Source organism: Perca fluviatilis, chromosome 16 (genome assembly GCF_010015445.1).
Source record: "Perca fluviatilis chromosome 16, GENO_Pfluv_1.0, whole genome shotgun sequence".
NCBI lineage: Eukaryota > Metazoa > Chordata > Actinopteri > Perciformes > Percidae > Perca > Perca fluviatilis.
The window spans coordinates 16,122,002-16,148,040 of NC_053127.1; the positions used below are offsets into that span (position 1 = coordinate 16,122,002).

Here is a 26,039-nt window from a genome sequence, read left to right on the forward strand (position 1 = left end):
ACCTATTAGAGGGTCAAAGAGATGAGCTGAGACCTACACTGTTTGTTTTTTTCTCCCTGTGCTTCCAAAGCCTGAACAGACTCATTGATATCATAGAATATAATCCTGGATGGAACTGAGGGGTTGTTTATTTTAGAAAAGTACAAAATACAAGGACATAATGCCAACTGCACATAAACACTGACAAAACAACTTCAGCCAGTTTAAATCGAGGAATTCTTAGATATGATACACAACATTTTGTTATGTGCGGGTGATTTATTACTCTTTGTTTATTACCATTTATTCGTTGTATCTGACCCAATATCAGGCATATCACAAATAACAGAAACATTAAAACTTTTACAGGTTACAAAGTGAACTTCTCAAAAAATGAATGTTTCCCCATAAATAATGTAAACCTTCTTCAAGGACATGTCCAGCATTGATTCCTCCGCAGTATACTTTAAATAATTTTAAATGATATGTTAACTATTGTGCCACCACTTTGCATTATCTATTGGTGTATCATTGCCGCTGTGCTTTCAAGAAAAAGTGAGGGATTTCTCGTTTAATTTTCTTTGCTTTTTATTTATTTTGCTCTCCTTTGTGTATTTAATTATTTATATTTAATTTCTTTCTTTTGACCATATACCTGTATGTATACATATGCTTGTGTGTGTGTGTGTGTGTGTGTGTGTGTGTGTGTGTGTGTGTGTGTGTGTGTGTGTGTGTGTGTGTGTGTGTGTGTGTGTGTGTGTGTCCGTCCACACACAAGTAGGATTTGCACAAATCCTATCCGCTCTTCAGCTCAGTAAAAGCACTGCTGACTTAGAATTATCAGGGTGAGCAAGAAGGATATTTGGAATTCCATATCCCACCTTAAAGAATCCCCCCCTTCTATTATAGGTTATGATTATTCTTAAATGTTAAGCAGCTTTTTGTACAGAAAAGTGCCTTCATGCATTTGGTGCTATTATGAAGAGCAGCTACAGAGAAATCTTCTTCTGGAATATCAGCATTCTGCTTTTTCCAGCCTTTCATTAAATCAATTGAAATGCTGTGTGACAACTAAAAATTACCAGAGCATTATCATTTTTGTATAGAAACTGTCAGCTGCAGAGGAGTGCTATGAAATTAAAACTGATTAGGGTTCAAGTCTCTTTCAAGTCTTCAGGAAAAAAAAAAAAACTGATTGTGCACTCTATCAGCTGAAGTGGCGGAAAATTATGTATACACAAATGACCAGCATCCCCAGAAAGTTAATCAATTCAGCCCATAACACTCACAATACTCAAACATGAGAATCCATATTTTACAGCTTGATATTCAACAGCAATGCACATAATGCACATGCTAAACAACTAAAAAGGAGAATGAGCTCAGCTACTAGAATATGTCACAATTAATATCAGTGCAAATACTGAACAGGTAATTTTAACAATGAACTCTCCTAGAACCATCCCTGTCACATTATAAAACGATGAGGGATTGAGATGAAAAAACTCCTTTGTATTGTAAAAGAATGAAATATGAGCAGTTTAGAAGAAATATTCTAGATAGATGGTCTCCCAAGACTGATTTACAGTACAGTCCAGGGCTAAAAAGAAGTTTATGGTTTAGTTTTGCTTTTGTTTTGTGAAGCTGTATGTAATTAGTTAGAGGTAAAAACAAAAAAGGGAAAAATAACTTAATCTTCTTGTAAAAAAGATCTCCTCAGATAATATTGAGCAGGGTGTCTTCTCGTACACTGGAAACCAAGAGATACGCTGTATTGACCGGAGACCGAAAATGCTGCCAGTTGCGGTAACTACTTGAATTAATATATTTTCCCTAAAGAGTGCCTATAGTCTTGGCAAGAACTCATGTTTAGTTTCCTTTTGTTTCCTCCCTCAATCTCATGGCCCACACTAATATGTGAAGGCAGTCTTGCAAACTCCCAGATAAGCAACACGACACTAACACATGCTTACGAATGTAGATGTCTAAATGTACATACATTCATGTTTACAGGAACACCTGTCAATGCAAAGTCCAAGACGAATTTGAGCTCAGCTGTCAGTCACTCAGAAAGGGTCCTGCAAGCGACAATCAGTCAGAGCATGTGCAGCAATCTATTTATTTGACATCGCTTAATGCTTTGCATTCTACCCAGCTCAGAGCACAACTTCAGCAGGTAACGTTATTCATCCAGCAACTTCTGCAATCAGAACATTACCCGTTATTGAGTCAATCTTACAGCTAATCGTGTAATCTGCTGTGCTTGATGTGAATTTGCAAGCATTAGAGAACATGGTGTTCTGCTCTAAGCTGATTTCTGGAGCCTGTTCTTACAATAACCAACAGCTTTGCTTTGCTGTCTGGAGGGTAATGGAACAAATAAATGATGCATTAAAGAGTTTGTGGGGAGAAAAGACCGAGAGATGGAGGGAAGCTGAGAGTGAGGGGGAGAAAAGAGAGAGATGGAGGAAAGCTGGGAGTGACAGTGAGACAAAGAAGGGCAGCAGTTGAGTGTAGTCTCCAGCGTACTTGAGAAGTGTAGGTCAAAAGACGGGGAGGGATGGGGGAGAGTGGCAGGATGGATAGTGGATCGATTGTGGCTTTATCTTCGGGAAACTTCACAAAATAAGAGAGGAGTCCGCTGACCAGAGATCCAGCTATTAGACTCCAGAGTGCAGAGCTGCTTTATACTGTAATACACATTCTTTTATATAGAAAGTTGAGGAATTGATTTGAAAAACCAAGGTGCCCTGAAGTTTCTACCTAAACTTATAAGAATACTTATTTTTACCAGCGTAAGCAGCACGCAGTGGACTCTAGTCTTGAAGCAGTATTGGATTTATATTACACATTTTTCTTTTCTAGCAGTTTCACCATGGCAAGAATCCATGGACAGTCAGTGTGAAACTATAAATGTTCTCAGAGGACTATAGAGTATACATCGAGAAGTTTGGGGGAAAAAGGTCATTCTTTATCGTTATGTACACTCCAAATATCATTAAAGATTGTGAACAATCAACTGCCTTTTAGGTATAGTTTAACCCTTGTTACATTGTAGTAAATTATTCAGGCACACTTGACTCTGGGTCTCCAATAGACTACTTGTTTCATTCTTGTGCTCTCTGAATAAGTAGGCGTACACAAACTGATAACGTAACAGCTGCAGATAACAGTAACTACAGAAGCATGAAGTTACTTTCAAGTGTTTCTCTCTTTATCCCCATCCTTCTCCATCCATCCCTCTCTCAAACAGAAAGCAAAGAGCCTATTAAGCGAGTAGGCACTTCTAGGAGAGTTACGTCTTCAAGCTATTCTTGAAGACATAGATGGATTCTTCTGACCGACTTCAGTTAGGTAACTCAAGGGACCACATGGAGGAGAAGTTTGGATTCAGATTTCCAGTGTCAGTGACAATAGGACTAATAGTCAATCATTTGCATATTGTAGTGAACGAGAACTCTCATGAACCTGAATAAGGGAGTTCAGGTACAGTAGGAGGGTGCCGTGCTAGTGGCCACTCTCTAGGAGGATCTAAACTCAATGGCCCAGCACACCCTAACAGGAGTTTTCACGTATTCTGGCTAATTAGACACGTGCTCAGGTTCAGGTTGGGTGGAGGTTTGGAATTACCAATAACAATGACAAAGGTTTGACCTCTTCCACCCTAATAGTTGCAACAAAACGGGTCAAATGTTCAGGCAGATGTTAATAAAGCACAGCCTGTACACGCCTATGGTCCTCAGGTGCGGTCTAATCAGGCAAAAAAGTGAAAACACCTGTGAAGTTGGACCATGGGTGTGTAGGGCCTTTAATGCGAGCAGCGACAAGGAACCAGTGGAGTATAATGAAAAGTGGAGTGACATGAGCGGTCTTAGGCTGGTTAAAGACCAGACGTGACCTTGAATTTTTGACCATTTTGATCAGCATTGTTCAGGTAGTCTATATCCTCGACGTTCCACTTCCGGGATTGCTCCGGTGCCGCAGGAAATTCCGCCGGATGCAGGTCTTTTCGCCGAGGTCCGTTCCCTTCCGCTTTTTCTGTGTTGGAATTTTAAACTCCGGTGGATTTATGAGTACTTTGGTTAACTGCTCCTCAGAGCTCTGCAGGGTAAATTGAGACAGCCAATCAGACTTTTCTGTCGCACCACTAAAACAACTTTTGAATGTTCCTTTCAAAGGCAATTTTGCATCGGCACCATGCGGAGCTTAGCGCCGCCCATGACGATTGTGATTGATTTAAAGAAATGCCAATAAACCAGAGCATGTTTTTCTCCCATCCTGGAATGCTATGTGGATTAGCCAGACCCTCCTCCGCAGCTCCGCAGCGTGTGGAGGAGGGTCTGGCAAAGTGCGACTACTGGCCAGACATTGTAACCATCAAAACTGGCAGTGGGTGTGAGTGGGAAGCCAGTGAGGGATGATGTCCTTGTTATTACACTGGTAACTCCAACTAATTGCAGGAAGGGGTCTAAATGAGTTAGAGTAAACTTCAGTGTGGGTAAAGTTCAAATAATGTTTGTTAAAATATAGAGATACTGTTTCTGAATATTGAAAATGGCAATAATCGTTTGTATGAGAGATCACTCATTTTTGCTTCTCAGTCTCTTTAAATGTGAACATAGCAATTCTGTCGCAATAAAAAACTGCGAAAGCTTTGATCACATTTTCTTTTTTAATTAGGTGCCATTCTTCATTATCTCATAAAAATATAGCCTACCCATAATTAATACACTCAATGATTCCATGCAGGGTTTAATTAAGATACAGCATACTGATTGAGTACCTTTCAAGAGCAAGTAGTTGCCCTTGCCTTTATCTCTTCTATCTAAGTACTAGACCATCTACTCACACTACAAACAGCTGTCATTTATACAGAATTATGGATGTGTTGAAAACAAAGCTATTGACTGTAATATAAATGCATAGGCACTTAGGCATGTGCACATATCACGGGTATAGACACACTTTCACAGCAAATAGTCACACACATGAACTAACGATATTCTCAGCACGATTCCACAAACACTCGTTAATCACCTGTGTTCCTGGCTACAGTGATGTCCCGATCCTCCACGCTGTCACTCACTTCATGGGGAGGCGTGCATAAAAAAGAAACAGACAGGAAATATGAATCTGTTCAACCAAGGCGTACTGACAAATTAGAGTTCCCTGCATCTCTGCAGAAACTGGCTAATATGTTCATTGCTGAAAGGTTGGAAATGAAAGGATATAGAGCACAGAATGCAGAGAAACTGGTAAATGCATTGAAATCAACAAGGACTGTTTCGTTTATTAAGCTACATGTACAATCTGATTTGGTCCCAACTAAGGAAAGTGTTTAAGAATGGAATTAATTGAACATTGTTAGTATCATAGCTCTGAAAAATACATTTTATTCACAGCACATTTATTAATGCTATAAATGGCATTTTCTAGCTTTCTCTCACCATCCAGACCTGCCAGTCATTTGTGCTGTAGTGCACAATTGATCATTGTACCACTGTGAACATTACCAATCTTTATTCATCATATGGAGCTTAAAGGCAAATCAATCTGCGTCTGATTGGAGCAAATATAAACATCCATAAACATCCAAACATCCATACAGGACAAAAGATTCCGACGTGGATCCTCCAGTCTTACATCATTAAACTGGAAAAGATACAACCCACTGAGACATAAATTCAACATCCAGCTATAAAGTGAAGACAGACGTTTCTTCAGAGATTTCGGTCTTCCCTCTGAGAAACAGGACACAGGGGTTGCACTATATATTGGTCTCGCACTGTTGCTCAGGGCCCATAACAGTGATAACCACAGACATAAGGGCCCTCACCACTGATGAAATATACTGATTACATCACTTGAAATCGGGAAATTTGCCAAATATGCACATGTATATACACCTCCAACAAACATGTACAACACCCACACCGAAAATAAATCCCTTCAAATCTCCAGTAATTCCTCTTCTTTTCACCATTGTAGGAAACTGCACTCTGATGACCTTCCAGCCAGCCCTTTTAAATACAACACATAAGCCTGTCACATGTTGAACCTATTCCTGCATTTGTAGGTATCTGAAGAACATGAATTGGTTGTAAAATGCTAATCAGGGCGAAGAAGCGTCGTGTTCAAGCCCCCTAATGGACAATACTCTTTTTATCACCACTGACAAAAAGTTCTATTTTTAGAGAAAAAGGTACAGAACCACAGCTTGATTTCGCTGTTGAATGCAAAGATTCATGTGCACTACAAAGCACAGCTTGTTTATCTAATACAGGACTTAAGCCACACCGGTTTGCTCGACATTGTTAAATGGTATTATGTGCCCCCAAGGGAACAACATCATACTGAACTGTGGAAATTGCCCCAAGCTGGCCCAGATAGAGCTGCACCGAGTCCAGTGCCGCAAGCTGCTCCTAGGCCAATTGGTGTGATTGAGGTGAAGGTTCTATCCAATCAGCACATGGAATGAGACACACCTGAGCCCAATTCCCTGATAGCCAGCCTTGCTACAAATTAATTCATACAGTTATCCAGGTCCATTGGCAATAACTTTGGCATAGAGACCACATCCCTGTCAGAAGCACCCACAAAAGACTAGCTATGTCAGTTCTGCCAACCACAAAGTTGTCAACTGAACTGTTAACAGAAAATCTTCACTTTGAGAAACACATGCAACCAGTGAGTTGGACCATACTCTCTGCTCACTACACTCCTCCCCAGGCATACAGATTGCTCTCCTACCTAAAAAGGGACCCCCCCCCCCATAGCTTGCAGGATTGTGAATGTATACCTGGGATGTTTCCCCTCTGGTTGTCCTCAGATCTGCCCCTTCAGTTGGCAAAAGATAGTCCTAGATATGGTCAATATAAGGCAATTTTACAGTATGCTAGGGCTGCTCGATTATGGAAAAAAAATTATAATCGGGGGGGGGCTTCTAAAAAGGATCATACAGTATATCTTACAATTACATTTCAGGATATAATGTTAGTGTCCTTTCTCTCACAGAAAGAGTCTTTGAATCAGAATAAAATCTGTTTTACTACTGTGAGTCAGTTCAGCTTTACAGCTATCACACATAACTGTTACACAGCTAATGAACAATTCCAGATACATAATATGACGTGCATCTCGCATCACATTTTCCCTCAGTATGACCACTATTACTGTCATTACTAAACATTGTGCCAAAATATGAACAATAACGTCACCGTCAGTGGGCTTATTTGCTAGCTAACCTCTGCTAAGGAAAAATCCAGCACATAGACTGTACCTTAGAATAACGTTATGTGAAACAGGTATTTTATTTAACATCAACGCTCATTTTACATACAGTTTAACAATAAAACTAAATGCTGTCAAAGGCAGAGGGACCGCAGGGTTAGCTAACGTCAGCTTCTTCGTCTCATCTGGGGTCTTTCTAAGCAACTGTAGCTGTCATATATTTCACACGGTTTTCATGGTAAATCAGCCACCGAGGCTTTCACCGCTGTTTGTCACTCTGCCTTAGGAGAAATTGCTGTACTCCCGCTGTTGTTTATTTGGTTTTTATGACTTCGCGAGTGATGACGTCCTGTGAGAGCAGCTGACTGTTTGCTTGAGTTCAGTGGAGCAGACAACGCTATAGAGTCATGACATTTTTTATAATACTGAAGGAGTGGCGGCAATTGCTCCTTCAGCAGCGGACCAAATGTATATAGTGGAAAAACAATAAAATAAAGTAGCATAAGTGAATTACCTATCTACGGGCGCCGTAGATAGGTAAAGGCAGCCTGTGGATCTTAGAGGTCTTGAGGACGTTGACATAGTAGACATGTGGTTATCCCGGTGTGGCTTTATAGAACATAAACAGTCAGTTCATGCACTCTAAAGAACTAGTTTATCCAAGTCTTTACACTTGCTGAAACCCACACACACCTGAAACCAGGGTTTCCCGCAGCACTTTGCAGTTAAGGCGTGCGCCTTAACAACACACGCCTGCCGCCTTAACTAAGTCGTAAACAATTGTTGTGTCGTTGGTATTTAGAATACAGTTACATTGTTGAAATCAATGGATTACATGACGATACTTCTGTTTCACGAGTTTATTCACTCTGAATAGATTAAGGCAACTCTATGCATTTTCCAGAAGCCCCGATATGAAATCGAAAAAAATAGCTATTGCGTGATCAGTCACAATGGAGTCGGAACCGGCACGACAGAGCCAGGGCAGGAATAAGTTTCTATCTTGGAAATTCAAACAGCATTTCACATTAAAGAACGAACAGGGAGAATGAAATATAACTGTGCAGTGCAACCCCACTAACACAGAACGTTTAGGGAACGTTGGGGAACGTTAGTTTTTGGTTCTCTAAAGGTTAGTTCGAACCAAACCAAAAACTAACGTTTAGGGAACGTTCCCTCATGGTTATAACGTTCCCTAAACGTTAGGGGAACCAACCAACGGGAACGTTCTCCTGTGGTTGCACTGTTACCTCCACACAACGTTCCCGTTTGGTTGTTTTTGGTTGTTTTTGGTTGTTCTGAGTGCGGTTTTGAAATGTTTATTTAAACCAGCTCCATTTAAGTTTTTGAAGTAGCATATAAAAGGTTTGCAGTCACTTGATTTAGATTCACTCAAAAATTATTGGTCTTATAAAATCTAAGTAAGATAAACAACATAGCAAGATAATATATTTACTTTTAGGCTGAAATCAATTTTTCTAAAAACTGTACTTTTGTGCTTGATTTCGTTGTTTTAACTGTATTAGGTGAAAATACTTAAAACAAGAATCTATCGATTTTCACAACTAAGACAATTCACTTCTTCCATTTCACTTCTAACAAGTGGCTCAATCAGTGTTTAAATCCAACCGTTACACCCCCCCGCCAGTAGGGGAAGACCGTGCCTCTGCTCTCAGGTGACCGATTCAAGTCCTGTCCTCCGGACTTCCGTTTGCGTTTGATACGCTACACCAACTGACAAAGAAAGAAGATTTTATTTGCTTCGCCAAACGATCTCACGAAAAAGTAAGTGAAATACGTTACAGTTTCATGATGTTATGGTTGTAGTGCAACGGTTTGGGGTCTAACCGTAAGCCCTTTCCCTCGTAGTGCTTTGTTATATTCCGGTTTTAATCAGGTTGACCAAAAAAGGTTCAACAACTCACTTCAGCATTTGTTTTTCCCCACGTCGCCATCTTGCCAGTCAAGCAGCGACTTGTTCAAAAATTTTTATTTTTGGTAAACTCTTTGTGCACAAACAATGTTCTCAATGCTCGAGTTCATGTGTAAATCCCCTGGTGAGACTTCGTGCAAAGTTTCATGTTGTGTCGAGCCTTCTTAGTGTTTTACATATAGTGATTTTGATGCGATAAAAGTAGCCTCTAGTTCTCCCATTCAAAAGGCCGTTTGACCAGAAAACGACAATACGATCAATCTTAAAAGTGGCGTTTCCGTCCTAATTATGCTTTTAAACGAAGTTTGACTCTGGTACATTCACAAAAAGATCCTAGGTTGCATTGTGGCGAGTTACGCTTTAAATGGATTGCATATATATTGCGCTTTGTTTGCTGCTGTGCACGACATGTATGCTTTGCCGCATTGCATGTTTTGTGTCATCGTGTTAACCTGCTTGCATTGTTGTTGTTGTTACAAATAAGACATACCAGTTCTTTCAATTAGTTTTAGTGTACAGTACATACTTGATAGCCAATACAATCAGTCATTTGAGGCAAGTCACTCGGCGGCCACCTTGCAACGTACTTTGGGCAGTTATCGGCAAGCTATTTTCCTATTTAAGTGAATAGGGAAGCATACAGGAATAGAGGGAATATGTGTAGGCTACACAGCTGCCATACTGGCTTTACAAACTAACCCCATGCATTTCTATGGATGCTGTGTCTCCCCATTAGAAAGTCTCTGGGCTACAATGCAAAAGTCCTGAGAAATACCGTCACATACAATGTTTATGTTGTAATGTTTGTTTACACTGTATACATTCACATATTATTTTTGCAATCAGTACAAATTGTATGGTCTTTTATTTCAGATGACTCCAGTCCACAAGCAAGAAAGCATTCCAGGACGGAGCGTGTGTCTAGAAGCCCTGTCTGTAAGTTAACATTTATACATGCATTTAGAAACCAGAGTCCTATTCCTACCATGGAACTACTGACCCTCAGCCTGCTGCTTATCATGTGACTGTTCTGATGTGTTTGTCTCTTCCTGCCTTTTTTCAGGTCAGTAGACATCACTGCCACCACCACCTGCATGTAATTGTTTTTTTTTTGCAATTGTCTAATGTAACATTGTAGTTATGCAATGGCATTTGCAAGAAACCTACCATAAATGAACTGACCAATATTCATATCTACTTTCTTTTTAGATGTGTCAACGCCACACAGGAAACCAGCCGGTCGCCCAGAGCTGGATGGGTGTATTCTAACGCAAGCTCGGCCTGCCACTTCATCTTGGGACCCAGTTGAAGGTACAGTGGCTTTTGCATAACTTAAATTATAACAGAACTGACTTCTCTTACAAAATGAGATTGTACAAGCTCTCCACTTTGTTCCACGTGTATAATTTGTGTTTCTATACGTTTTACAGCAACTTTTCCTGACAAGCCCGGAGGTTCGACCGGAGGTACTGCCATGCGTCGCATGCTACGGCGAGTCGCAACCAATGATGTTCTAAAAGAGTATATCCTGCGGGGCAGAAAGGGAAAGAAGGCCTTCCAGGACCTGACTATCTGCAGGGTTATAACAGGCAGGTGTTATTTTATTGTTCACATCAGTATTATGCTTAGCTTGGCTAATAAGAGGTTTTAATTTGACTTGTAACGTTGCTTCATTTTGACTTCTACTCTAGCGGTCTCCCAGAAAAACTTCCCCGCGCTGACTGCAGCAGACGCGGAGGACTTGATTGGAAGTTTGCCCCACACAGACGGTAAATTGAAATTCTTCTGTGATGTTAATAATAATCATAATAATCAAAAACTATCAATATTTGTGATCAGAATAAAAACAGGGTTGTTAGTCAGGCAATTTGTCTTGCTTTTGTTAATGTGTTTATTCTTAGTATGACATATCAAACTTTTGTTTCTTTCTTTTTAGGTCAGCTGAGAAGGACTGAGCCTTCAAAACCATGGAGCTCTATTTTTTTTTTTTTTTTTTTTTTGAAGCAAGAGCTGTTGGCCATCTTCTACACTGCTGCCATCCTCCTGCCTCCTCCCCTCTGCCAGGCGCTAAAGATCCCTGCACACAAAAACAACCAGACACAAGAACAGCTTCTTTCCCTCTGCCATCACTCTCCTGAACGGCTGATAAGTGGGCTCATCCCCACTTTGGCCATTCACCTACACATTACATACTTTATCATTCCAATATGCATTTTGCACAATACATTTGCACTATTACTTTGCACTCTACATCCTTATCTATTTTGTATTTTTTTATTATTCTTTGTGTATTGTTAATTAAAGTTTTAAATCCAATCAAGTTTGCCTGTTCATTCATTCCTGCTAATATATAATAATTCATTCCTGCTCATGCAGACGGTTTAAAGTAATAATAATATTAGTATCATTGTTATTAAAGTTTGTTAAAGGTTAGGGGAATGTAAAAAAGAACGATAGGGGAACGTTCCCTGAAGGTTACAACGTTAGGGGAAGGTTCTCTAAAGGTTGCAACCTTCAGGGAACGTTAGGGGAACGTTCCCTGAAGGTTGCAACGTTAGGGGAACGTTAGGGGAACGTTCCATAAAGGTTACAACGTTAGGGGAAGGTTCTCTAAAGGTTGCAACCTTCAGGAAACGTTAGGGGAACGTTCCCTGAAGGTTGCAACGTTAGGGGAACGTTAGGGGAACGTTCCATAAAGGTTACAACGTTCGGAGAACGTTCGATGTAACCAAAAACGAACGTTCCCAGAACGTTCAACCAACTTTCCATAATAACGAAAACACAACCAAAACACAACCAAACCTAACCTTCAGGGAACGTTCGCGCAACCAAAAACGAACGTTCCCAGAACGTTCTGGGAACCAAAAATTGTTAGCTGGGAACCTCTGCTTGCCAGCAACCAACCTCCTTTCAGCGTCCAAATTACTCCACCTCCAACCTGAAGAAGCATCTTAAAGTAAGCTATTTTTTTAATTAGCCAAGGGTAGTCGTCTGCTGTAGTTTTACTGGTCACCTTGCTATTTTAACATTGACGTGCAACTTTACATTCTCCTACGTGCTGATTTACTAGCTCCAGAGCCGTTTAAAGACTGACTAGCCCCGTTTGACATGCTAGCTAACGTTAGCTAAAATTAGCTCGTGGTAGCAAGACTGCGGTTAGATTTTTGTAGTATGCAGTTCGGGACTACCAATAATCTATCTATCTATCTATCTATCTATCTATCTATCTATCTATCTATATCGCATCAACACAGTCTGTAGGAAACAAGGTAATGGCGAGTTTTCAAGATACCACCAATCACAACGGAAAGAGAATTTGCTGGCGGTGAGTGCAACTGTCGTTTATTCACATTCAAGGGATAAATCGGTATTTCACCATCGCGTGTGCATCGGAGTTTGTCAACAAATGTGCAGCCAGCTGGGGCATGCCCGGGCAGAGACGGGGTGAGTGGACTTACCAGAGCGTTGGCATATGGCAGGCAGAGAGCATTTATGTATCTCTGTCCTGTTCTTTACATCAGTGAGGCTTTCTTCTCTTGTTTCAACGAAGTGAATACATGACGAAGTGACTGGAACTATCCATCACCTCTCACGCGTGGATTCTCAACATCCCGGCTGCTGTTGCCCGGTCTTTGAGACACAGCTGTTACAGAGCTGTACACAGGCTAGATGCTGGCTATGTTGACCATCATAAAAGCCCGGACCATTGTACCCGGCTGACAGTCACCTTTTATCGGCTAAACGTAACAACCGCAACCTCGCGATCCTCTGTATCCAACTGAGGGCCATTCTCTGTCGGCTTAAAATTACTGCAACAACCGCTTAAAAGGCTGCAACCTCATGGTCATCCCATAAGTTATTTATTTCTGTCTGGGTATAAAGACCATTTCAAATGATACAGTATATAAAAAAGTGTATATTGGAAATAGTTATCAACTCTGCCTTTAGCAATACCTGAAGGACACACACACACACACACACACACACACACACACACACACACACACACACACACACACACACACACACACACACACACACACACACACACACACACACACACACACACACACACACACACACACACACACACACACACACACACACACACACACTCCATTTCCTCCCTTGTTAGACAGATAATGAAGTCAGCAGTCGCAGGGATAACTAGTGGTTCTTCAGTGTAAACAAGTCACTGTCACTTCTGCTTTAGAATTCACTTTATTCTATCCAGGATGTCCTCTAAAGCAGTCTGCAGGCTATAAAGTTGGAAACTTAGAACAGCTTGAAAATTCGCTTCACTTTCAATTCAATTGGGCCAATTGACAGGAGAAAAAAAAATGAAGGGGACTATTCACACCAGAGTATTTGCTGAGAGAGGGAAAGAGACATCTGGCATCCGTTCAGAGTGTATTTTGAGAAATGAAAGGTCAATATTGAGTGCCTCCCACAATCATCCAAGGCAAACAAGAGACAACATAACTGTTCTCAGAGACTACTGTCCATGGTTAGCCTGGCTCCGCCCTCCTACGTACTTCCACTCAATGTTCATTTTCCTTCAGTACACCATCTGGGTTTGCGGTATATTCGCGGGATTTCTCTGGCCAAATATTTGGCTGTCCAATCAGTGTGCGCTTATTTGAGTTGTAGTTCCGTAATGGCAGCGGAGAAAGATGCGAGCAAATCCATTCGGTCCATTGTGGCAACGCTGCCGAATATCCAGAAGTTAAAGCCCGAGCAAGAATAATCTTTGCTGAGTTTTGTTGGTGGCCATGATGTTGTGGCCCTCCTCCCCACGGGGTTCAGGAAAAGTTAGATTTTCCGACTCACTCCATTAGTGGTGAAAGAGTTAGCTAAGGCGAACGCTAGCGACGCTAAGCCTCCATCACGACCAAACGTTAGCGATTGGTTATGGCAGATCCAGAGTGGCTCTGGGCAGATCCAATAGTTTTAAACTTCGACAGAGTACCCGCCTTAAAGGAAGTTAACACTTGTCAATGGAGAGTGGCCAGACTCTCTGTACAAATGAAATGTACAAGAGTCTGGTAGGACCAGGCCAGTCCATGGTGACTATACCAACAACTATCACAGGTGGTGCAATTGGAAAATGAACTTCCACAGTTGGTCGCCACCTGATCGCCTTTAATGCAGCACTTCCTGTCAGTTATCTCCCTCCTTCACTTTTACCGGATATTAGGGCGAACCAGAAGGCAACAGGAGTCACCGCCTCCACTTGCCAACAAATTAGTAGCAAATAAATCACTTAGAGGTGGCACTTAAGGAGCCAGCAGAGAAAGAAGCGGGCCAATGGATCAAACGAACTGGCAGGCACACAGATTAGTTTTCTAAAGTTAAAGACTGGAAGGAATTTAAGTTAAATTGAGCCCTTGTTTGCTTCATCTGTTTGTCTCTGCTCTAGCAGAGCAACCATCTGTGAGGACTTTCCATCTCAGGCTAATTGTTAACAGTCAAAGATGATTTAGACTGTGTTTTAGACAAAACACACCAGACAAACTCCAGGTGGGGTTTAATATTTTCCTGCCAACAGCTGCTGGAACGGTTGGATAACATCACCAGCTTGTCAAAATGGCTACCTGCTTGCTACCAACATTATAGGCACCTAATAAAATGCAGTGCACATTTGTCAATATATTGCTTTGTGTTAAATAACACAGGAAATGCCAGGGGGGGCTTTTGCCCTGCTCTTACTGAAGTCCTAACTTAAAAAGGATCTAGTAGGTGACGTTTAAGGAATATTTCACCGCTGGAAAGCTGAATATATCTTTAAATTGGGCACTTATGTAGTAGAAATGTGAAAAGAAAATTGAAATTGGTGCCTTCTAGGCCGAGAAAAGCCAGAAAATGTGTTTTTGGCTTATATGGATGAAAGACACCAAATCCCAGAATGCACCTGATTCGCTGCTTTAGGAGTCCACTCCCAAGCCACGCCTACCGCTTGACAGAGGCATTCAACTCAACTCAAGTGTGTTTTATTGTCATTTCAACCATATACACGAAACAACGTTTCATCGTGACTGAAGTGGTTACACATTTAAAATATATAAAAGACATTATATAAAAACGAAATACGAAACAAGCTACATTTAGTGCACACGCATTATATGCTCTGTGAAGTTCAGCTAACGCATACTAGCATTAGCGCTTGGTGTGCTGTAAACACAGAGAATAAACACAGCCGTGAATTAGCATGGAATGTAGAATGGTCGGCATTTAACAGTCACAAAATCCACCAGCAGTTAGCAGTTAAATGGATACAAATCACCACATTTCTGCGCCACTCGGTGTTAACACAGCCCACCTCTTTTACTCGGCGACAGAGCATCTCTAGCTCGGAGGGCTAGCAGGCATGGTAGCTGGACAGTCCGGTACACTATTCAGGCATTTTTCCACAACAACAAAAACACAGCAGTCTCTGAACTCGCGTTGGGAGTTTCGTTGAAGTTGGATATAGTCCAGTTTGTTGTCTAATGAGCGGACACTTACAAGCAGGATCCGTAAAGTTCAGCTAACGCATACTAGCATTGGTGTAGCTAAATAGCGAGTATAAACACAGCCGTGAATTAGCGTGGAATGTCGAATGGTCGGCATTTAACAGTCACAAGCTCCGCCAGCAGTTAGCAGTAGCTAGTTGGATTTCATTTCTGCACCAGTCCGTGTTAATACAGCCCACCTCCACGGGCCGGCGAGAGCAGCCTGGTAGCTGGATAGTCCCGGTGCCGGTACACTGTTGTTCAGCCCAACTCGCGTTGGAAGTTTCGTTGAAGTTGAATATAGTCCAGTTTGTTGTTTAATGAGCGGACACTTGCAAGCAGGATTGATGGGACAGGTGGCCGGCTAGCGTTTGCTTTCCACCTAGCCGATGAGGATGTCCCCTAGCCGGCTAGCGGCAGCTAAAACATGCGGAAGTAGCTCCTACTATCGGCTGTAGTCCTTTGTCTCCATTGACATATATAAAATGGACCAACAGAGCCCGTTGCTCTGGACGGAGACCAGTGAAGGCTATTAGAAGCACTTTTCCGGTGATCACTTGCTTTACTGCGCAGCCTCCAACTGAGAGAGACAACGTAAATGTGACGTGAGCAACGTGTCTGAAAGTTGTAAGTCTTCTGGTAGCTGTGCCAAGAGAAATATCAATCATTCCCAATCTTACAGAGACGGAGAGCATAGGTATATGTAAGGAGATAACATAGGCACTGCCTGTGAGCTTCTCCTGTACTATACGTTAATTCCTCTACTGTGCGACAGTAAGTCACGTGGTTATGACACAATCGTTAGCATATTTTTATAAAAACGTCTGCTACGGACCAATAACGTGAGGTACAAGGTAATGGAGCCTTTTATACATTGTCGTGTTTCTTTAGAAACAAACAATGGACAAATAGAGTCTTTAAACGCTTCAGATGTAAAGTTATTCGCTGTCAAAGTGGCGCCAAAATGTATGCTAGTCAGGGGAATGCTAACGGGAGGTGATCTCTTTGTAGCATCAAAATGGTGCCATAGGAGGTTCGAGTTCTGAAGCGACGCTTACCCCCTTGTTTGCTTCTGGCCAAAAAAAATCTTCCAATGACGCAAAAATCGTCATTTTACGTCATCGTAACATTTTTTTCCAGACCCCCAATGCAGAGATCTCTCGTGTTAGGGGGACATGAGGGAGGGAAGCACGGTCATTCAGAAATACTACCGGGTTTCTACTGATACAAAGCTGAATGCTAAATCGGTGAAGTATCCCTTTAATGAGCAATAAGACAGCCATTGTAAAAACCACAAAAATGTTAGTAGTCCCAATGCTGTGAAATGATCACATCCTGAATAACACAGACCCACACACTCATTCACACCACACACACTTGTGCCCACAGCTCTCGAAAACTGTTCTTATAACTGCCATTGTCATCCAAATGAACCATCCTTCTGTATCAATCAGCCTCTCTCTCATAATGTAATCTACTGCTGCAGCTGCCTCCACCATCACTGCATCTCTTTCTCCATTTACAGTCTCAATCCAAGATAGGTTGGAGAGCAGCCCAACAGGGTGTAAATTGATGTCTAACCCCTATCTCCTTTGCTGATTGGACTCCAGCTCTTCAAAGATGAACACCCTCCGAGCAGCGTGGCAGGGGCTGCCATGGCTGGTGTGGTGGGATTATGGTGATTATTCTGTCGCACTGACAGCCGGTGGCAACTGATAGCCTGGTTGACTCACGCTGTCTCACAGTTAGACATGGGGCAACAATTAAGGAATTGTTTTACAGATAAAATTGTACACATTTTTCATTGAAAAAGGGACAAAAGTTAAAGTAATTTAGAACCTCACATTATGTCTCAAAATATCCTCGAAAATACTGCGGGTGAGCAGACAACATTTGTTCTCACATTGTCTAGGGTTGTATGATTTCAGGTTGGAGGAAGAAACACTATTTCACAAGGAGTCCAGGAAGCTGATCGATGTATCTTTCAGGACACAGTTTTGGCCAATGTAATTCTGGATGTCAGTCATAGCCTGTCAGCTGTGTGTCTGCCTGGCATACTCATTGTGTAGGACGAACAATTTAACCTGCCAGTCCGCTCTGATTGAATGCAGTAGACTACCATAGGTTTACAAACTACAAGCGGCGACAAGCAAGCGGGAAAGTCAAAGCTCAAGCCATGGCGAAACAGGAAAATATTGCGAATTACCTTATAAAACCAAGCAGCAGCCAGTCTAACGTAAGTTACAATGAAGATAAATGTTTTCGCTAGAAAAAATAGGCAGGCTATATGAATAATAATAATAATAATAATAATAATAATAATATCAAGGCATGTAGATTTATACTATTTTTATTGAAATGTAGGCTACTTGCTACAGACAGAGGCCAACCAATTAAATCAATGCACATAACATGTTAAAGTGCCAATCTGGATTAAAATAAGCCTATTTTCCATTTGCTAGGCAGAGGAAATAAAACTATACAAATTACAGTTTGTATATAATAATAATAAAAACTGGCTCATAGAATTATAAAGTGGCGACCTGAATCAAAACTCTCTCTCTCTCTCTCTCTCTCTCTCTCTCTCAGATTACATTATGAGTTTACATAATTGCCAAAGGGTTCTCAACTAGGGATGTTAACCGATGACCGTTTGACCGGTGGTTGACCGTTTCAACGTTAACCGGTCAAAGTTATTGATAGTCTGTTAAAAAAAAAAAAAAAAAGTGATCTCTAAATTAGTAGATATTGGAACAGATAAGGTGATGATGATCATCATCTTTCTTTATTATTGTTAGCACTACACTCAAACTAAAGCGGCGTCTCTTCGGAGCTGTCATTTTCTCAAATGAGCCGCGGCAATGTTTCTAATGAGCTTCTAACGCTAGACAAACGACTTTATTTTAAACGCGATCACCTGGCTTGTACCCAAACTATTTCGAAACTAAGGAGCCATTTGTCCTCCGATTACATACAAGCTCCTCTGCGCCGCATTTGCGGGACTTGTTTCGCGCTGTAGGGGATTTAAAAAACGTGACGTGAGTGGAAGGGCGGTGCCGGGGCTGTGTGTGTGTGTGTGTGTGTGTGTGTGTGTGTGTGTGTGTGTGTGTGTGTGTGTGTGTGTGTGTGAGAGATGCGACAGAGTTGAGAAATTTCAGGCGCGGCTCGAAATGGCTGTTATTTCAAATAGCATAGCATATTTTAAACTAAACGGTTAACCGTTTTCAACCGGTAAATGAGGCTCGGTGACCGGTCAAGAAAAATTTTAGTTTTCGCCATCCCTATTCTCAACTGTTGTAGAAAGAAGTGGCTGATCTTTAATGTAATATCTACATTGCCCATTATCAGCAACCATTCATCCAAGGCACATTCTGTTTACTAATCTGATATCATTTTAAAAGGCTAACTGAGAAAACATTGGAGAACTCATTCGCAATTATGTAAACACATATTGTAATCTGAAAACTGCTGCCCTGGTTAAAAAAAAACTGATCTCAGCTGGTATTTTGTCTGTAATGGAGTGGAAATTTCTAACTGTGAGCATTGATTTAATAGGTATTTGGTTTTATACAGTATTGCAATTGATTTGGATATTTTGGCCTTAATATAATGTATATGTGGCTTCCAACATCATTTTTCATTGATTATTACTCCCAGAAGTTTTTACTTTTTCTATTTCAATGTCATTTATAAGTTTTGTGTAAATTTGTTGCATGATTGCCAAAAATTATAAATTTTGTTTTACTTAAGTTCAGTGTTAGTTTATTTGCATCAAACCAGCTCTTCATCTTTTTAATTCATTTTCGACTATATACAAGAGTTGTTCCAAATTTTCCCCAGAACAGAATAAATTAGTGTCATCAACAAATTAAATGGCTTTCAGTGTTGGGGGACCCCACAGTTGATTTTCTTTAACTTTGATTTAAAGTTTTGCAATTCAACATATTGATGTAGATGTTGATTATGCAAGTAGCTATTTAACCAAGAAAGTGCAGTCCCCATAATTCCATATTTGTGTAATTTCATGATCAATAAAATGTAGTCTACTGTATCAAATGCCTTCTAAAGATACAAGATTTTTCGAATATTTTTGAGAACTGGGAGAGCAGTGAAACAGGTCTGTAGTTTGAAAGATTTAAGACAGCCACTTTTTTATATCCATATTCTTTACTATTGATTTGATTCAAAATAGTTTAAATTCGTAACATTAGGAGGGCTATTCATGTTTATGATGGTTGCATTACCATGTCTGCAAAGATAAAATGTTCTATTTTGAACTACAGCCACCACTATGTTAAGCATATTAACTTTTTGAGTAGTGGCTTTTCCGCCCAGGAAGGAGCCATGGATTGTATCTTTCTTCACAGTAGTAAGCCAATGGATTCCATTTCTGGTGTATGAAACCGTAATAATTACAAATACATTGTAAAGAGCGCAAAACGCAACACATGCAGAGTGAAGCCTTGCAAGAAACATTATAGTACTGGGTTTGGAGAGAAGCAGGACAGAGTCATGGGTAGAGAAGAAGACAAAAGATAGCTAATCAAATTCCTCTGAATGACATATACACCATATGATATGTCACACAGATGATTTGTAGTTTTCATCCTGAAAAAGGCAAATTGTGATTAATTTGTGAAAACAAACAGTTGCATTGTTTTCATTTAGTTATATGTAATCAAAACAGGTCAATTTATGACCAATTGTTATTTATAAATTATTATAAAATCTATTGTGTGTGCACAAATATGCTGTGAATGAAAGACAAATTACAGTCACAGAAAGCAACAAAATTGTGTACTAGACGAAGCAGATAAAGACAACTTGAATATTATAAGCAGCAGCAAAAATATCAAACAGGCAGAAACACAGTAGAGATGAATGACAAAGCCGAAAATCAGTTTGAGTCAGATCAGCTAAGGAATTACAGCCTTCATGTATTGTGCAAGACAGGTGGTGTTGGAAGCTTATATAATCAGCAGAGATTTAATAAAACAAACATAAAATCTGCTCAGTGAGAGAGTCACTGAGATGATTACCAATGAAGCATCGCAGCAACTCTGCACTGTAGTCACGCACACCTCCAGCTGATCAGCATCAGCTGATATACAAACACCAATAACACTCATTAAAGTACGGTGGCCGGGAAGTGCAATGCAACATTACAAAGAATGAAACACTTTTACAAAGCTTGAGACAAATTTACATTTTGGAAAACAAATTTACATTTTGGAAAACAAATTTACATTTTAGAAAACAAATTTACATTTTAGAAAACAAATTTACATTTTGGAAAACAAATTTACATTTTAGAAAACAAATTTACATTTTGGAAAACAAATTTACATTTTGGAAAACAAATTTACATTTTAGAAAACAAATTTACATTTTAGAAAACAAATTTACATTTTAGAAAACAAATTTACATTTTGGAAAACAAAATAACATTTTGGAAAACAAATTTACATTTTAGAAAACAAATTTACATTTTGGAAAACAAATTTACATTTTAGAAAACAAATTTACATTTTGGAAAACAAATTAACAAGATGCAAAACACTTTTACCAGTCCTGAAACAAATTTACAAATGACGGAAAGGGAATGTACCACATACCGGAAGTGATGAGGTGTTGTATACATGTCGCCTTGACTACGGCAGTTATGGATCGAATGCGTCAATAGAGCCGCCATCTTGGAACAGGGGAGGCACTCCCTTATATACTGTCTATGTAAATTTGTCTTGAGCTTTGTAAAAGTGTTTCATTCTTTGTAATGTTGCATTGCACTTCCCGGCCACCGTATTAAAGACAATGATCCGTGTTTTATAATCTGACCAGCCCTTAGCTCTGCTGGTAATGCTTTGCTGTTGCCTGCTGTACACTGACTGGACTGACGGATTTGTCCCTCAAACACTGCATCTCTTCCAGTCCTTATTACCACACTTAGCTTTCATATCTCTTACTTTCAGCATTGTGTATATTAGGGGTGTGCAAATAAAAATTAAAAATTAAAATTAAAAATCGATTCACATTCGTATCGGGATTCAAGCTCTACCGATTCAAAATCGATTCATAGAATTCCAAATATCGCAGTGTTTCCTTTAGGATTTTTTTTAGCAGTTGGGGTCCCCATATTTTTGAGTTACTATATAGGCCAACTTTGATCTTGACATATAGGCTAAGCATTCTGTAGCAAATAACAATAAACCCACTATTAATTACATTATCTTAATGCAGTGTAACTACTTCAGCATGTAAATAATGCACCTCAAATACAAACGTGAGCAAGGGAGTTGAGCAATCGCTATTATATTGAATCAACAGCCACGTGCAATTTAGCTAGCAGGTGAAGAACACAAACAATGAAAATCACCAGTTAACTCAATTTAAATTTGCAAGACCAGGCTTAAATGAACTGACAACATAAGTTATAACTATCTAACTGGCTTATCATCCGGACAGCGTCTCTTTTTCCTTTCTCCCTTTTTCTACCGAGTGACGCGCGTGCCCGCTTGGTGTATTCTCCGACATGCACTCTAACAATTCAGCTCTATTTCTGATACCGTGGGGGGCAGAAATGTTGCCGTGGGGGCCCGCCACGGTCAAAACAACCTAGAGGAAACACTGAATCGATTCATTTTTTTGCGGTCGCAGGTTGGAGTCGAACCCGGGCCCACTGCGTCGAGGAGTAAACCTCTATATATGGGCGTCCACTCTACCAACTGAGCTATCCGGGCACCCATGAATTTTTTTTTTTTTTTTTAAATCGAGAATCGTTTTTGAATCGAAAATTGAGCCTGCAAATCGATATTGAATCATGACATTTTCTGAATCATGCACCCCTATTGTATATGCCATATCTCAGCTTTATGTGTCTTTTGGGTTCTGGTCTGTATAGTGGGTCTGGGTTTTTGCGCTCCCCGCTTAATCATACACTTCTGCTTAGATTCACTGGGGGGGCACCTTCAGGAGCAGTGCCCATTTAGCCAAGTAAAAGTGTGCAACCATTTATGGGATGAATAGTTTTTTCCTCTGATATGATTGTCTGAAAGAATAACAAATATGCAAGAAAATGCCATACTTTCCTTTCTTTAAGGCAGAGATAACGCAGATGTTAATCTACAAGTCATTATCAGCATAGGTGTCCAGAGGAATTCATGTGTCTGGAGAACTGAATTATAATTGGTAGATTTTCCATTATGGTATTTGTATGTTTGTTCCACATTGGGTAATTTATAAACAGAAGGGAATAAAGAGAAACAAAATGGAGCACTAAGCATTTCAATGCATTTACACTATTTTCACCCATAACACGGTTAATATACTGAGAGATAAATTAATTCCAGTTTCCTGGTGGATAAACTTTGGGAGGAGTTTTTTTGTTTGGGGATCTATTTTGCTTAGACACCTAAATTGACTGATAAATAGTTTGAAGACATTTTTGCATTTGGTGCAGCATAAAAGGAAATTCTGTCTGAGATTGTGATTATACGGACCTGTGTTTGCTTTGGGGGGGACATTTAATGTCCTTTTAAAATTAAACAATTAAACTTGCCCTTTGGATTCAGGACAGGTATGTTTTAGCTGCTCTTGTCCTCCCTTTGCACCTGCACCATAAAACATGCAGTGTCTAGAATTGTCAAATCAAATAATGGCTGTGAAATTACTTGGTAACATTTGCAAATGCCAATATAAGAATATGCAAGTGTTCTGAGCAGCAGCCTTGAGGATCAGCTTCATACATTCAGTTGATGATTGACGGTTTGATTTTTCCATTTATTTTATTTTGTTTTAGTGGTGAGATGCACAACAACAGCATAATGTAAAATGTCATGGTGATGAAGATTCAGTTGGGAAAGATTCAGTAGAGAAAAATATGCACATTACCTAAATTACCCTCACACAGAATGTTGTTAGGTAACACTCTTTTTACTAGATTTTTCCAAACAGAAATGGCATCATGTTCAATCTTAAAACCAGACTATATAGAGTTTTTGTGATTATTGCATCACTCAAAATATTGCGATTGCATACATTTTTGTTTTCAGTAAAAATGAAACAATGCTGGAGAGAAATGGTGCAGTCTTTGTTTTGTGTCTCGTCCATTTAGATCAGGGGTGTCAAACTCATTTTCACTAAGGACCACACTAGAAAAAGAGAATCACACCAAGGGCCAGACATGTAGAGTTTATTGACGTGCTTTTGTTACTGCATGTCTGCATGCATGTTTTTTACAATTTGGTAGGTTTTTTTTCTCATTTTTGTTCCAACTTTTTTGTGGCTTTCTCAAACATTTGTCACTTTTCTGTAAATTTGTTGCTTTTTCCAAAATGTAGGGTACATTTTTTGTCGCATATTCTGCTTTGAATGTCAGGTAATTCTTACAGTTTAAAAAAACACTTTCCTGTGTTTTTGGTTTGGCGCACAACTAAGCGGGCCAAAATTGATTGTGAACCCAAATTGATATACGGGCCGGATCTAAAACTGCAACGGGCCGGATTTGGCCCGCGGGCCTTGAGTTTGACACATGCAATTCAGATGATCATCGTCATACTACAACATACTTCAACTTGAGGACACCAAAGTTGGACAAGTCCTCCAAACAAAACAACAAAATAGGTTGTTTGTTACTGCCTTGCTAAATGACTCAAATGGTTAAGGCAAGAGATAAGATCGCAGTCATGCTTAAAAGAAACAAACATTGACTGTTGGTAGGAAAGAAGATGTGGACAGCGGTCTCCCGTGTCAAAATGGCATTGCTTATTATGCCCAACCATCCACTTCAACCTCATCCCTACAACAACACCACGCATGCTGCCATCATTGGCCATCATTCCATCATCCGGACATACTGTACGTTATTCACAACACCAACTCTCTGACAAAACACACTATTGAAACTAGTATGTACTTATTAAAAGGTGTTAGGTAAATGGAGTCCTTAATTCACAGATTAACTGTTTATTTTAATCTTATTTTAGCCATTTCTGTTTGAATGAACCTACAGTATGTCTAAAACATGTCTGTATCTTGTTATGCCAGTCAAATGTACACTACTACATAGCGTTACAGCATGCACAACTCATGCTAGTATACTAAGACCAATCTTTTAAAATTTCAGGCATCACCGTGGTAAAAGTTAATTAATTTTAACATTAATACATTCTGTGTCTTTTGGTAGTTTAGGATTTTTATTCTCCTGTAATGCACATGAACACAGAATTTGCCATTCAATCCTCCAGAATGGGAATTGGAGGTATCTTTGAGTGTGCTTGAAAAGCAATGGAGATACTTTAATTTGTTCTTTAAGACTGGGAATGGATATATTCATTAGACGTTTCTAAAACTTCGAGGTGGAATCCAGGAATTTGAAAGATTTGGCACAGTTTCAGTGGCTCTTAGACACCACAGACAAATAATGCTCTTAGTATTTTGTTTTTCCATAGCCCCAGCACACTGTGATAAAATGGATTGGAAAGAGAACTAGAATGTTATACAAAAGTAAAAGTACGGTTTAATTTGACTCAAATACAAGTAAAAAATACTGTGGTAAAAATGTAGGCCTACTTAAATAAAAGTAAAAAATAGTTAAAATGTACTCTGGGTAAACATTACATTTTTAAAAGTGAAAAGGTTAAATGGGGTTGAGGGAGGGTAAAGACAAAATGTATGATGATAATGGTATATGAGACATATTTACAGCCTACTACAAAATAAAGTGCATCAGCATGTCAGCATAGCCTGAGACCACAGAGCATGTATGTCAAAACAAAAGAAAAAAAATAATTTTCTATCCACTGCAATTTGCAGCCTGTATACAACAGATTGCCGATTATTGTACTCCTTCATTGTACTGCATCTTCACTAGAATTAATCAAAAAAAAAAGAGGACACAATTCATACAATTAAACAAACACGACTGTCAATAAATAACACGTTGACACGCAGCGGGTGAAAGAAACACTATGCATTAAGGTAACAAAAACTACACCGCGGCTGCAGCCACAATATTAACGCAAAAAAAGTGAGCTACGTAGTATTTACGTAACGTGCAGCCCACACAAACCCGTACGCTGACGTCCTTCACTGAAGAACCATCACAGTTAGCTTGTTTTAACGTTACTTACCTGTCTGGACCTGGACGTCATTCTGTGAGCCTCGAGCACCGCGAAGTCCTCCTCCAGGTTCAACTTGAAAGCATTCTAGAAGCATATAACAAGTCCATCCTCTCTGTCCCACTATTACCTGTCCACTCAGCCTCTATGTCCCCCACAAAGGCCTCATACACCTCACAGAAGGCACAAGTTCTTCTTCTTCTTTGGGTTTGGCAGACCAGACGCTGCAATGGCGTATTGGTGCCCAGGTAAAAGCTCCTCAGTGAATGAGAGAAGTTACAGCGTGAAGAA

General features: G+C 40.0%; 2 long non-coding RNA genes across 2 annotated transcripts; one reads left to right on the forward strand and one right to left on the reverse strand.

The window, feature by feature from the left end:
* Window positions 1-2,834: 2,834 nt before the first annotated feature.
* Window positions 2,835-26,039, reverse strand: LOC120575634. The gene is made up of 3 exons (XR_005642018.1): window positions 25,761-26,039; window positions 5,017-5,064; window positions 2,835-4,080 (listed from the first exon to the last, which is right to left on the reverse strand). It is a non-coding gene; the product is annotated as an uncharacterized LOC120575634 (long non-coding RNA).
* Window positions 8,711-10,713, forward strand: LOC120575633. Its single transcript, XR_005642017.1, has 5 exons — window positions 8,711-8,994; window positions 10,016-10,078; window positions 10,206-10,238; window positions 10,352-10,453; window positions 10,573-10,713. It is a non-coding gene; the product is annotated as an uncharacterized LOC120575633 (long non-coding RNA).